Consider the following 11,331-nt stretch of genomic DNA (forward strand, 5'->3'; position numbering starts at 1 on the left):
TTACAAGCCTAAAAGAACAGGAGAATCTAGTATCGTGATATAGGAGAGCAGAGTAAAGGAAGAGAATGGCTTCAGCAAATGAACAAAGTGAGTAATGAGCAACGTGAGCAAACAGATGACTGTAGCTAGAGCAGCAACCATAAGGCAGGTTCTGGGGAGACATGTTTTGAAAGATAAACACTGACCAGTCTGTGGGAGCCCTGAATGCCAGATTAACAACTATAAAATATTTTTATAGCATATTATATATACACTAGGTACTCAGTATTTTCTGTCACAAAGCAGTGAAATTTAATTTCAAACAACTACTCATGAAGTAGGAAACCTGTTTTCTATATGGGCAATGTGTACATTCCACTCAGGTTCCCCTGATCAATTAGAATAGGAAGAACACTGGCACACTGTTTTTAACTCTTACTCTGCGATGTGTTTCAGAATTTAAAAATCTTTTAAAAAATCTATAACTGACATACCAAAATCTTTATAGCAGCTTATGTAGAAGTCAGGAATACCAAACTCACTGATAAAGGTAAACGATCAAGAAAAGGCTAGTTAAAAAGATGGATCTTATAAAGGAAGAAAAGTATTCTAAGAAGATACAAGGGCATGGAATCCAGTGAAAAGGCCAGCTCAGATTGCATAGGAGATCCCAGAGTCAGGCCTCAGACCTAGGTAACTACTCAAGAGACAAGGACAAGTTGAGGGCATCCAGACCTACAGGAAGCTAGACAGAGGGTCTGGCTTCCTACATATAATACGGTGTTCAGTTTGGGACCTACAATATGCATAACAGAAAGAGGAATATAACAATGTGATTTCATTAATGTGCCTAACAGCATCACATGTTGATTTAATTTAGCATATTATGTTTCTCACCACAAAGACTACAGTGGCTTCAAAGATTCCATTTTCTCAAACCATCCCTGAGAGGCGTGAAGGAACTCATAATGGTGTGCTACTTACGTGTAGCACGTAAGTGCTGATCTTGTATCTCTGAAAGGTGCAAACAAGTTAGATGAGAACTTGGGGGTCCTAGCAGATATAGTATTTTATTTTAATTGAAACTTTGAAAAGAAAGACTAAAGCTTTAAAATCTAAAAATTTTCATCTGGGATGTTTATTCTGTAGCTAGTCATCGGATGGTTAGAAGTTTGGCATGACTAATTCTTCACAGTCCATTTGCTAAATGACACTATAAAAGCAAGTACTACTGAAAAGGATGTGATGTTTCCAAAGCTTCAACCTCATTGTAGGCTGACTGTTTTATATGGGTCCGTGGCTAACCATTTTATGGTGCAAGAGGCTCTAATCACATATATATGTTAAAGACACCTTGAAATGTTCTCACATTGTCAAGGACTAGGAAAACTATATAAAGACCAGTGAGGTTGTCATCCTGGCTCTAACATAAAGGCCACCCAGAAGGATCAGAATTTTACAATCCTGATTAAAATAAGATTTATTAACACCTGAAATGCTTATTCTTATAAAATAAGCTTTATCCTCTCTCACCCTGAAATATTCTCACATTGTTAAGCACTAGGAACACTATATAAAGACCAGCAAAGTTGTCATTCTGGCCCTAACATAAAGGCCACCCAGAAGGATCAGAATTTTACAATCCTGATTAAAATAAGATTAATCCCCGAGATGTTCTTATAAAATAAAAAATTTTTAATTTTATTCTAATAAAATAGCTTTACCCTCTCTATCCCCAAAATAGAAAACTTGTGGTGAAAAGCAACTGGATCTTAGTAGGACAGTTGAGAATGCTTATTAAGTAAGTTCAGTAGGGCTGCTTCTAAAGTTGAACACTGAGAGATCCAAACAATGACACAAAGTTTAAAGAAGGATCCAGAAATTCTCATTTAGAATGAGACACTGTTGGTAGCTGTGTCTTTTAAGGACTTTATCTAATTTGTCAGTCTCATTGCCATAAAGTTGTTTCTGCTGCTGCTAAAAGTTGTTTCTACTATTCCCTTATTGTTCTTTTACTACCTGTAAGGTTGTAGTGATTTGACAATACTAGGGTAACTAATTGTTTGAGAAAGAAAAAGGGGGGGTAATTTGAGGTTGCTTGATAGACCATGTGAAACCATAACTTTCCCAAGGAGCATTCCATCGCCACCTCAGCCAAGAAATGCAGATGAGGCAAGTGGGGGGAAAAAAGGAATTTTTTTTATGGTTCTAGTGATGGGCTGTTGGTCGGATTAGCTGCCCATTTGTCTGCAAGCTGCTTTCTCCTCCCATTCCGAGCTCCCTGCCATCACAGTGCAGCTGCTGGCCAGGAAGCCTGAGGAAGGGGCTCCCTCTGGAGCTGATGGCAGTGGCACTTTGGAATGTGCTGGCAGGGGGTGGGCTATAAAAAACAATTTGGTCTGGGAACAAAAGGCATCAATCTCAGCAGTGTCATCAACCCTTGAATGAGGAGAGAGAACTTTCTGGGTCACTTTGGATGCAGGAATGGAACAGACATCATATTACTTAGTCATCTCCCCTTTCCAATGGACTAAAGAAAGCTATGCAGAACTGCTCCACAAGGATTTCTTTTTCTTTAGTCACATCCTTCAGTGAGGTGAAAGCTATCTTCCTTATAGTCTTTATCTGAAATTGCCAGAAATCACTGGACTCTACCTTTAGAAGTAAATTTCTCTTTTAAAGGCTCTCATAAGTTCAGGGGTTTCTAAGATTTAATTAGCTTTTATAAAGCAATTATAGATCTTAAATGAAAGGCACAAAGTTAGTATCAGTTCAGTTGCTCAGTCATGTCCAACTCTTTGTGACCCCATGGGCTGCAGCACACCAGGCTTCCCTGTCCTTCACCAACTCCCAGAGTTTGCTCAAACTCATGTCCATCAAATCAGTGACGCCATCCAACCATCTCATCCTCTGTTGTCCCCTTCTCCTCCTGCCTTCTATCTTTCCCATTATCAGGGTCTTTTCCAATGAGTCAGTTCTTCACATCAGGTGGCCAAAGTATTAGAGTTTCAGCTTCAGCATCAGTCCTTCCCAAGGCTAGTATAGTGAATGTTAGCACAATTATTATAGTGAATGTTATTAGAAAGCAGACTAACAAAAATAAAGTGAAGTCACTCAGACTGTCCAACTCTTTTTGACCTTGTGCACTGTAGCCTACCAGGCTCCTCCATCCATGGGATTTTCCAGGCAAGAGTACTGGAGTGGGTTGCCATTTCCTTCTCCAGGGGATTTTCCCGACCCAGCGACCAAACCTGGGTCTCCCTCATTGTAGCCAGATGCTTTACCATTTGAGCCACCAGGGAAACTTAACAAAAATAAGGAACTCAAGAAAAAGCACTTGAAGTAAAAGTAGCAGCAAACAAGGAAGAAAGAATGAATGGAATTCATCTCTGAATGAAAAATCAAAGCTTAACCTAAATACTTTTATATAGAGTTATCTACAAGAAAGAAGCGGCAGTATTTCTGAGATGGGAAAGTACTTCTTGAGAGTAACTGTTCACAGTTCACAGACTTCCCTGGTGGTACAGTGGATAAGAATCTGTCTGCCAATGCAGGGAATGTGGGTTTGATCCTTGATCCCAGAAGATTCCATATGCCTCGCCACAACTACCGAGCCAGCATGCTACAACTACGGAAGCCTGTGCGCCTAGAGCCTGTCCTCCGTAACAAGAGAAACCACCAGAAAGAGAAGCCTTTGCACCACAGTGAAGAGTAGCCCCCACAGACTGCATAGAGAAAGCCCAAGCAAAGCAATAAAGACCCAGCACAGCCATAAATAAATAAAGAAAATTATATATGAAAAGTGAAAATGTTGCGCCCAACTCTTTCCGACCCCATGGACTGTATGTAGCCCATCAGGCTCCTCTGTCCATGAAATCCTCCAGGCAAGAATACCTGAATGGATAGCCACTCCCTTTTCCAGGGATCTTCCTGACCTAGGGATCAAAACTGGGTCTCCTGCACTGTAAGCAGCTTCCTAACTAGCTGAGCCACCAGGGAAGTCCAAAATTATATATATATATGTAAGTAACCGTGACACTTTCAAATCAAGTTGAATTGTGTCACCCTTAAGCTAGGGCAGATACACTAAGCATTAGTTTACTTTTCAAAACCCTTCAGAAGCTGAGGTAGGTACACCCAGGTTAGACATGTACCATATTTCTCGGCAAAGTTTAAGAAGACCGTGAAGGGTGTATGTGTGTTGGCAGCGGGGGTTGGTAGAGTAGGGGGAGGCACTTCTAGATGCCATCCCAGATCTAAACTGCTATTTAATCTCAAGTCATAAGAGAACTGCATGCTTGCTTGCTTGCTTGCTTTTATGGTCTTTTTGAGTCCTAGAGAAAGGAACTAAATGAAGTGGTGTATCTTGATTAATAAGAATATCACACTATCATTCAAGATAAATGCATTAAATTACTTAAATTACCATTACTTAGTAACAAATGTGTATACAGGACTTTGGTATTACCTCACAGGTTATGTCAGAAGGCAGTCTTCTCATTTTTCTTATTCACTCTATGTTACACACTATGTTACACTGATCTATGAAATAATGACCTCAAATATGTTCAAAATTTAAAAATCCTATGGCTAACTACATTGTTTTCCATTTGTATGTATTTGTTTTTTCCCAAAACATGTCTCAAATTAAGTTTGTTTTATTTTTTTTCTTCCACTTAAAAACAAAACAAATGGCAGGTATGGGGACTGAAGCTGACTTCCAGTATAGAATTTTTCTGCCATATACAATGCAGCCACTTTTTTGCACAAGAGGAGGCTTTTGTGGGGGAAATAACCTCCTGAAGCTGGAATCTCATTGTAACAAATTATTTGCTTTTTCCTATATGCTCTTGGCCATTGTTCAAAATATAGCCATCCACTATTTATCTGTATTTTTAAGATTTTTAGCTTGTCTTTCCAACATGAATGTTAAAGGTATTTTGAAAAACAGTGGACATACCAGTTCCAGAAGGAATATGTTCCAAAACTCATATAAACATCAGGACCGAGAACTTGTGAAGCATCTTAGTTGTATATATACCTTGAAGATAGTCTATTAATAAAGAAGTGTTGCTAACCCTTTTAATGTTGCAACCAGTGAGGCACTTATCTTTCCAAACTCTTTTAAAAAATGACAAAAGCAGTAATATGAACATTGTAGGAAAATTTAAATATAGCTAAATAAACATAAGAAAAAAAATAGTATATTATCACCATCTAGAGATTATACAGTAACATTTGAGTGGGCATCCTTCTACAACTTAATCCACACATACGCACATATATGTATTTCTTTATCAAAGTGAGACTACTCTGTACATATTGCTTTGCAATATGTTTCTTCAGTTAACAATCTTTACCTTTTGAACACATTTTCATTTTATCTAATACTTAATCTAGATTCAAATCTTCCAGTTGTTGTCTCAAAAATGTCCTTTGCCACTTATCTGCCTAAATGAGGGTTCAATCTGGAAACAAGTGTTGATTCTGATTATGGATCTTACATCTCTGTTAATCTAAGAGTCCCATTTCTCCTAACACCAATTTGTTGAAAGACTGGGGCAGCTGCCCTACAGAACATCCTATCTTGTAAATTTTTGCTTCTTTATGGTATTCTTTAGATGACCACATTATTTCCTACTACTGTAAGAAGGAAGGTTGACCTAAAGGCTAGATAATGTTAAGGTACACATGTCTGGCTAGAACATATCATTAATGATTAGTATGTTTCATTTCTGTATCTAATCAAGAGCTATATAGGATCTGAATGTTTCCCTATCAAGAATATGAAAAACTGACCACTAGATTTTGATGATAATTGATCTTTCCCCCTCAACTTCATTTGTGAATAGTTTTAAAGCACAGAAAAATGAATAGTAAACTAAGATGCCCACCAACTAGACTGAATAATTGTTAATATTTTGCTAACTTTATCTTTACATGTATAAAAATAACTCTTGCTGAATCATGTGAAAATAAGTTGCAAATATAAAACAATTTACCCTTAAATATATCAGAATGCATTTACCTAAAGATAATGACATTCTCTTTTCATGGTTATATAATTTTGACTCTTGAAATTTGGCAATTATTTCCTAACATCACCTAATATTTCCAAATCTGCTGCTGCTGCTAAGTCACTTCAGTCGTGTTCGACTCTGTGCGACCCCAGAGACGGCAGCCCACCAGGCTCCCCCGTCCCTGGGATTCTTTAGGCAAGAAAAATGGAGTGGGTTGCCATTTCCTTCTCCAATGCATGAAAGTGAAAAGTCAAAGTGAAGTCACTCAGTCGTGTCCGACTCTTCGCAACCCCATGGACTGCAGCCTACCAGGCTCCTCCGCCCATGGGATTTTCCAGGCAAGAGTACTGGAGTGGGTTGCCATTGCCTTCTCCCATTTCCAAATCTAAACTTCCTTAATTGTCCCCTAAAGGTCTTTTATTGATTTTTAAAACCAGCATCCAGCCAAGATCTACTCACTGCTTTTGGTTAAGGTGTCTTCTTTGGTCGCCCTCATTTCCATCTTCAGTTTTATAATGACATTAGCTTTTAGAAGAGATAAGGCCAATTATTTACTCTTAATAACTGAAAATATTTCATTTTTTGGAAACTAGTATCTCATCACAAAAACATAATTGAGAAATATTAAAGACTTTGGTAGAGGGACCAATCATTTCATTTTGCATAGGATTAAGGGGCCTCCCAGGGTGCAGGATTTTCAGTGATACAAACAGAAATGAGTTGTCACTCTACCGTCTGGTCACCTGTGGAGGGCACTGACTAACATTGAGGAAATAGTTATATATGACTGATTAAAACTATAATGGAGCTCTAACCTTTTTCATTAGGTATCCTCCTCTATTTAAAAGTTTATGTTCTTTTGTAACTCTGCTATTTAAAAATTCCTACACATATCTGCTTTCACTAATCAAAATAAATCCAAAGAGGCCAAAAGGGAAATAGGGAACTCAGTATTTGTTTTGTAGTGAGCAAATTCAGAATCTCCTTTATGACTATATAGCGGAACTGAGAAACAGATTTAAGGGACTAGATCTGATAGATAGAGTGCCTGATGAACTATGGACGGAGGTTCATGACATTGTACAGGAGACAGGGATCAAGACGATCTTCAAGAAAAAGAAATGCAAAAAACCAAAGTGGCTGTCTGAGGAGGCCTTACAAATAGCTATGAAACGAAGTGAAGCGAAAAGGAAAGATATACCCATTTGAATGCAGAGTTCCAAAGAATAGCAAGGAGAGTTTTTAAGAAACCGTTCCTCAATGATCAATGCAAAGAAATAGAAGAAAACAACAGAATAGGAAAGACTAGAGATCTCTTCCAGAAAATTAGAGATACCAAGGGAACATTTCATGCAAAGATGGGCACAATAAAGGACAGAAATGGTATGGACCTAACAGAAGCAGAAGATATTAAGAAGATGTGGCAAGAATACACGGAAGAACTGCACAAAAAAGATCTTCACGACCAAGATAATCACGATGGTGTGATCACTCACACTCACCTAGAGCCAGATCCTGGAATGTGAAGTCAAGTAGGCCTTAGGAAGCATCACTACAAACAAAGCTAGTGGAGGTGATGGAAATCCAGTTGAGCTATTTCAGATCCTGAAAGATGATGCTGTGAAAGTGCTGCACTCAATATGCCAGCAAAATTGGAAAACTCAGCAGTGGCCACAGGACTGGAAAAGGTCAGTTTTCATTCCAATCCCAAAGAAAGGCAATGCCAAAGAATGCTCAAACTACCGCACAATTGCACTCATCTCACACGCTAGTCAAGTAATGCTCAAAAGTCTCAAACCCAGGCTTCAGCAGTACGTGAACTGTGAACTTCCAGATTTCAAGCTGGTTTTAGAAAAGGCAGAGGAACCAGCCAACATCTGCTGGATCATCGAAAAAGCAAGAGAGTTCCAGAAAAACATCTATTTCTGCTTTATTGACTATGCCAAAGCCTTTCACTGTGTGGATCACAATACACTGTGGAAAATTCTGAAAGAGATGGGAATACCAGATCATCTGACCTGCCTCTTGAGAAATCTGTATGCTCATCAGGAAGCAACAGTTAGAACTGGACATGGAACAACAGACTGGTTCCAAATAGGGAAAGGAGTACGTCAAGGGTGTGTATTGTCACCCTGCTTATTTAACTTATATGCAGAGTACATCATGAGAAATGCTGGGCTGGAAGAAGCACAAGCTGGAATCAAGATTGCCAGGAGAAATATCAATAACCTCAGATATGCAGATGACACCACCCTTATGGCAAATAGTGAGGAAGAACTAAAAAGCCTCTTGAAAGTGAAAGAGGAGAGTGAAAAAGTTGACTTAAAGCTCAACGTTCAGAAAACTAAGATCATGGCATTTGGTCCCATCACTTCATGGCAAATAGAGGGGGAAATAGTGGAAACAATGACTGACTTTATTTTTGGGGGCTCCAAAACTACTGCAGATGGTGATTGCAGCCATGAAATTAAAAGACGCTTACTCCTTGGAAGGAAAGTTATGACCAACCTAGACAGCATATTAAAAAGCAGAGACATTACTTTGTCAACAAAAGTCTGTCTAGTCAAGGCTATGTTTTCCAGTAGTCATGTATGGATGTGAGAGTTGGACTATAAAGAAAGCTGAGCACCGAAGAATTGATGCTTTTGAACTGTGGTGTTGGAGAAGACTCTTGAGAGTCCCTTGGACTGCAAGGAGATCTAACCAGTCCATCCGAAAGATCAGTCCTGGGTATTCACTGGAAGGACTGATATTGAAGCTGAAACTTCAATACTTTGGCCTCCTGATGCGAAGAGCTGACTCATTTGAAAAGACCCTGATGCTGGGAAAGATCGAGGGCAGGAGGAGAAGGGGACAACAGAAGATGAGAGGGTTGGATGGCATCACCGACTCAAAGGACATGGGTTTGGGTACACTCCGGCAGTTGGTGATGGACAGGAATGCCTGGCGTGCTGCGGTTCATGGGGTCGCAAAGAGTCGGACATAACTGAGCGACTGAACTGAACTGAACTGAATTCAGAAGCAGTGTGCACACTGAGCAACAAGTGTAGCACCATCAGGCTCCTTCCTAAGGAACTACACTCAGCATCCCAGCATCAAGCCAGCATAGCTTTTAACTGTCAGTGAGCATCTGGGCTTTATCTCAATTTACTTTGTGCTTCAGTTAATAAGACGTGAACTAACTAAGGTAACTGAGTCTTCACTCTACATTTTCTGCTTATGAGAGATTTCAGGGGAATATTCTACTATTGGATAGTAGAAAGTGAAAGTTGCTCAGTTGTGTCTGACTCTGCAACCCCATGGATTATAGTCTATGGAATTCTCCAGGCCAGAATACTGGAGTGGGTATCTTTTCCCTTCTCCAGGGGATCTTCCCAACCCAGGGATGAAACCCAGATCTCCCGCATTGCAGGCAGATGCATCTTCACCAGTTGAGCCACCAGGGAGGCCCACGAATACTGGAGTGGGTGGCCTATCCATTCTCCTGTGGATCTTCCCAACCCAGGGATAAAATCTGGGTCTCCTGCATTGCAGGTGGATTCTTTACCAACTGAGCTATCAGGCACGCCCATAGGATAGCAAAAGAAAACTAATTATTTATATACTTAACATTTTTTATTTATTTTTAAAAATATTTTATTATTTATTCATTTGACTGAACTGGGTCTTAGTTATGGCATGTGGGATCTAGTTCCCTGACCAGGAATCAAACCCCAGGTCCTCTGCATTGGGAGCTCAGAGTCTTGGCCACTGGACCACTGGGGAAGTCCCTACTTAACATTTTTTAAACTAAGCTTTCTGAACTATGCATTAATAATGCATGTAAATACAGAATATAGGCTAGGGAAAATATAACTAAAATGCCACATCTTCTCAAAATTAAAAAATAATAAGCAATATCTTATATCAGCCTTCTATTACTAAATGCTGCTACTGCTAAGTCACTTCAGTTGTGTCCGACTCTGTGTGACCCCAGAGACGGCAGCCCACCAGGCTCCCCCATCCATGGGATTCTCTAGGCAAGAATACTGGAGTGGGTTGCCATTTCCGTCTCCAATGCATGAAAGTGAAAAGTCAAAGTGAAGTCGCTCAGTTGTGTCTGACTCTTTGCAACCCCATGGACTGCAGCCTCCCAGGCTCCTCCGTCCATGGGATTTTCCAAGCAAGAGTACTGGAGTGGGGTGCCATTGCCTTCTCCACATCACTGTTAAAATCATATCCTAAACTGACAGCCACTGCAACAAAATGACCTCCATAAAGACAGCATGAGGGCAAGGGAGAGGTAGATGGGTGATGGATGACTTTGAGACTCATGGAGGAAAAATAACTAGGCATGGGAAAGGACGCCCTAAGAGACCACAAAGCACCATCATATGCATTCTTTGGGCAAACTTGCCAGAAGGAGCACAAGTACGCAGTCACCTTCTCAGAGTTTTCCAAAAAGTGCTCAGAGAGATGGAAGACCATGTCAGTTGAAAAATAAAATTTTGAAGGCATAGTAAAGGTAGACAAGGCCTTTATAACAGAGAAATAAAAACCTACATTCCTCCTAAAGGAGAAACAAAAAGAAGCTCAAGGATCCCAATGCATACAAGAGGCTGCCTTCAGTTTTTCTCCTGTTCTTCCAAATCAAAAGAGAATATCCCAGCATACCCACTGGCAATGTTGCAAAGGAACTGGAAGAAACGTGGAACAGCATTTCAGCAGATGACAAACAGCTTTATGAAAAGAAGGCTACTAAGATAAAGAAAAAACATGGAGCAAAAAAGATAGTCATCAAGGCTGAAAAGAAGGAAGAGAAAGAGAAGGAAGTTGAAGATGATAATAAGTAAACTGATTCTAGTTTCCTGCTTGTCTAAAAGCATTTAACCTCCCTGTGCACAACTCACTTTTTCTAAAGAAAAAAGAACTATAAAGCTGTACAAGACTTATTTTTAAACTGTATATATAGTTAACATACTACCAAATGTGTCTTTAGCTAGCCCTGCCCTGGTGGTATTTTCAATAGATACTAATTTTGCCTCATGTATTATGTGAGTTGTATTAATACACTGGCAAAGAAATGTAAAGTAGGTTCTTGTTGGTGCACAGCAAATATCAATTTTATATAGGGATGGTAGTTTTACCATCTTCAACTGTCTCTGATGCATCCTATATGAATTATTGTTCTCTTAACTGAACACCACTTTGTAACTGCAAAAATAAAAAGTTGCAATTGTTTTATTGACATTCTAAGTGCTTCTCATGTTAATACCATTTTCATATTAGAAAAAATAATACCCCAAACTAATGTTTTATCTTAGATAATGTTATCTGATGCACAAAATAGATA

At 39.4% G+C, this 11,331-nt stretch overlaps 1 pseudogene; it reads left to right on the forward strand.

The window, feature by feature from the left end:
* The first annotated feature begins 10,332 nt into the window (after nt 1–10,332).
* Nucleotides 10,333–10,831, forward strand: LOC128051020 (high mobility group protein B1-like; annotated as a pseudogene).
* Nucleotides 10,832–11,331: the final 500 nt, after the last annotated feature.

The sequence above is a fragment of the Budorcas taxicolor genome, chromosome 7, assembly GCF_023091745.1.
Source record: "Budorcas taxicolor isolate Tak-1 chromosome 7, Takin1.1, whole genome shotgun sequence".
Taxonomy (NCBI): Eukaryota; Metazoa; Chordata; class Mammalia; order Artiodactyla; family Bovidae; genus Budorcas; species Budorcas taxicolor.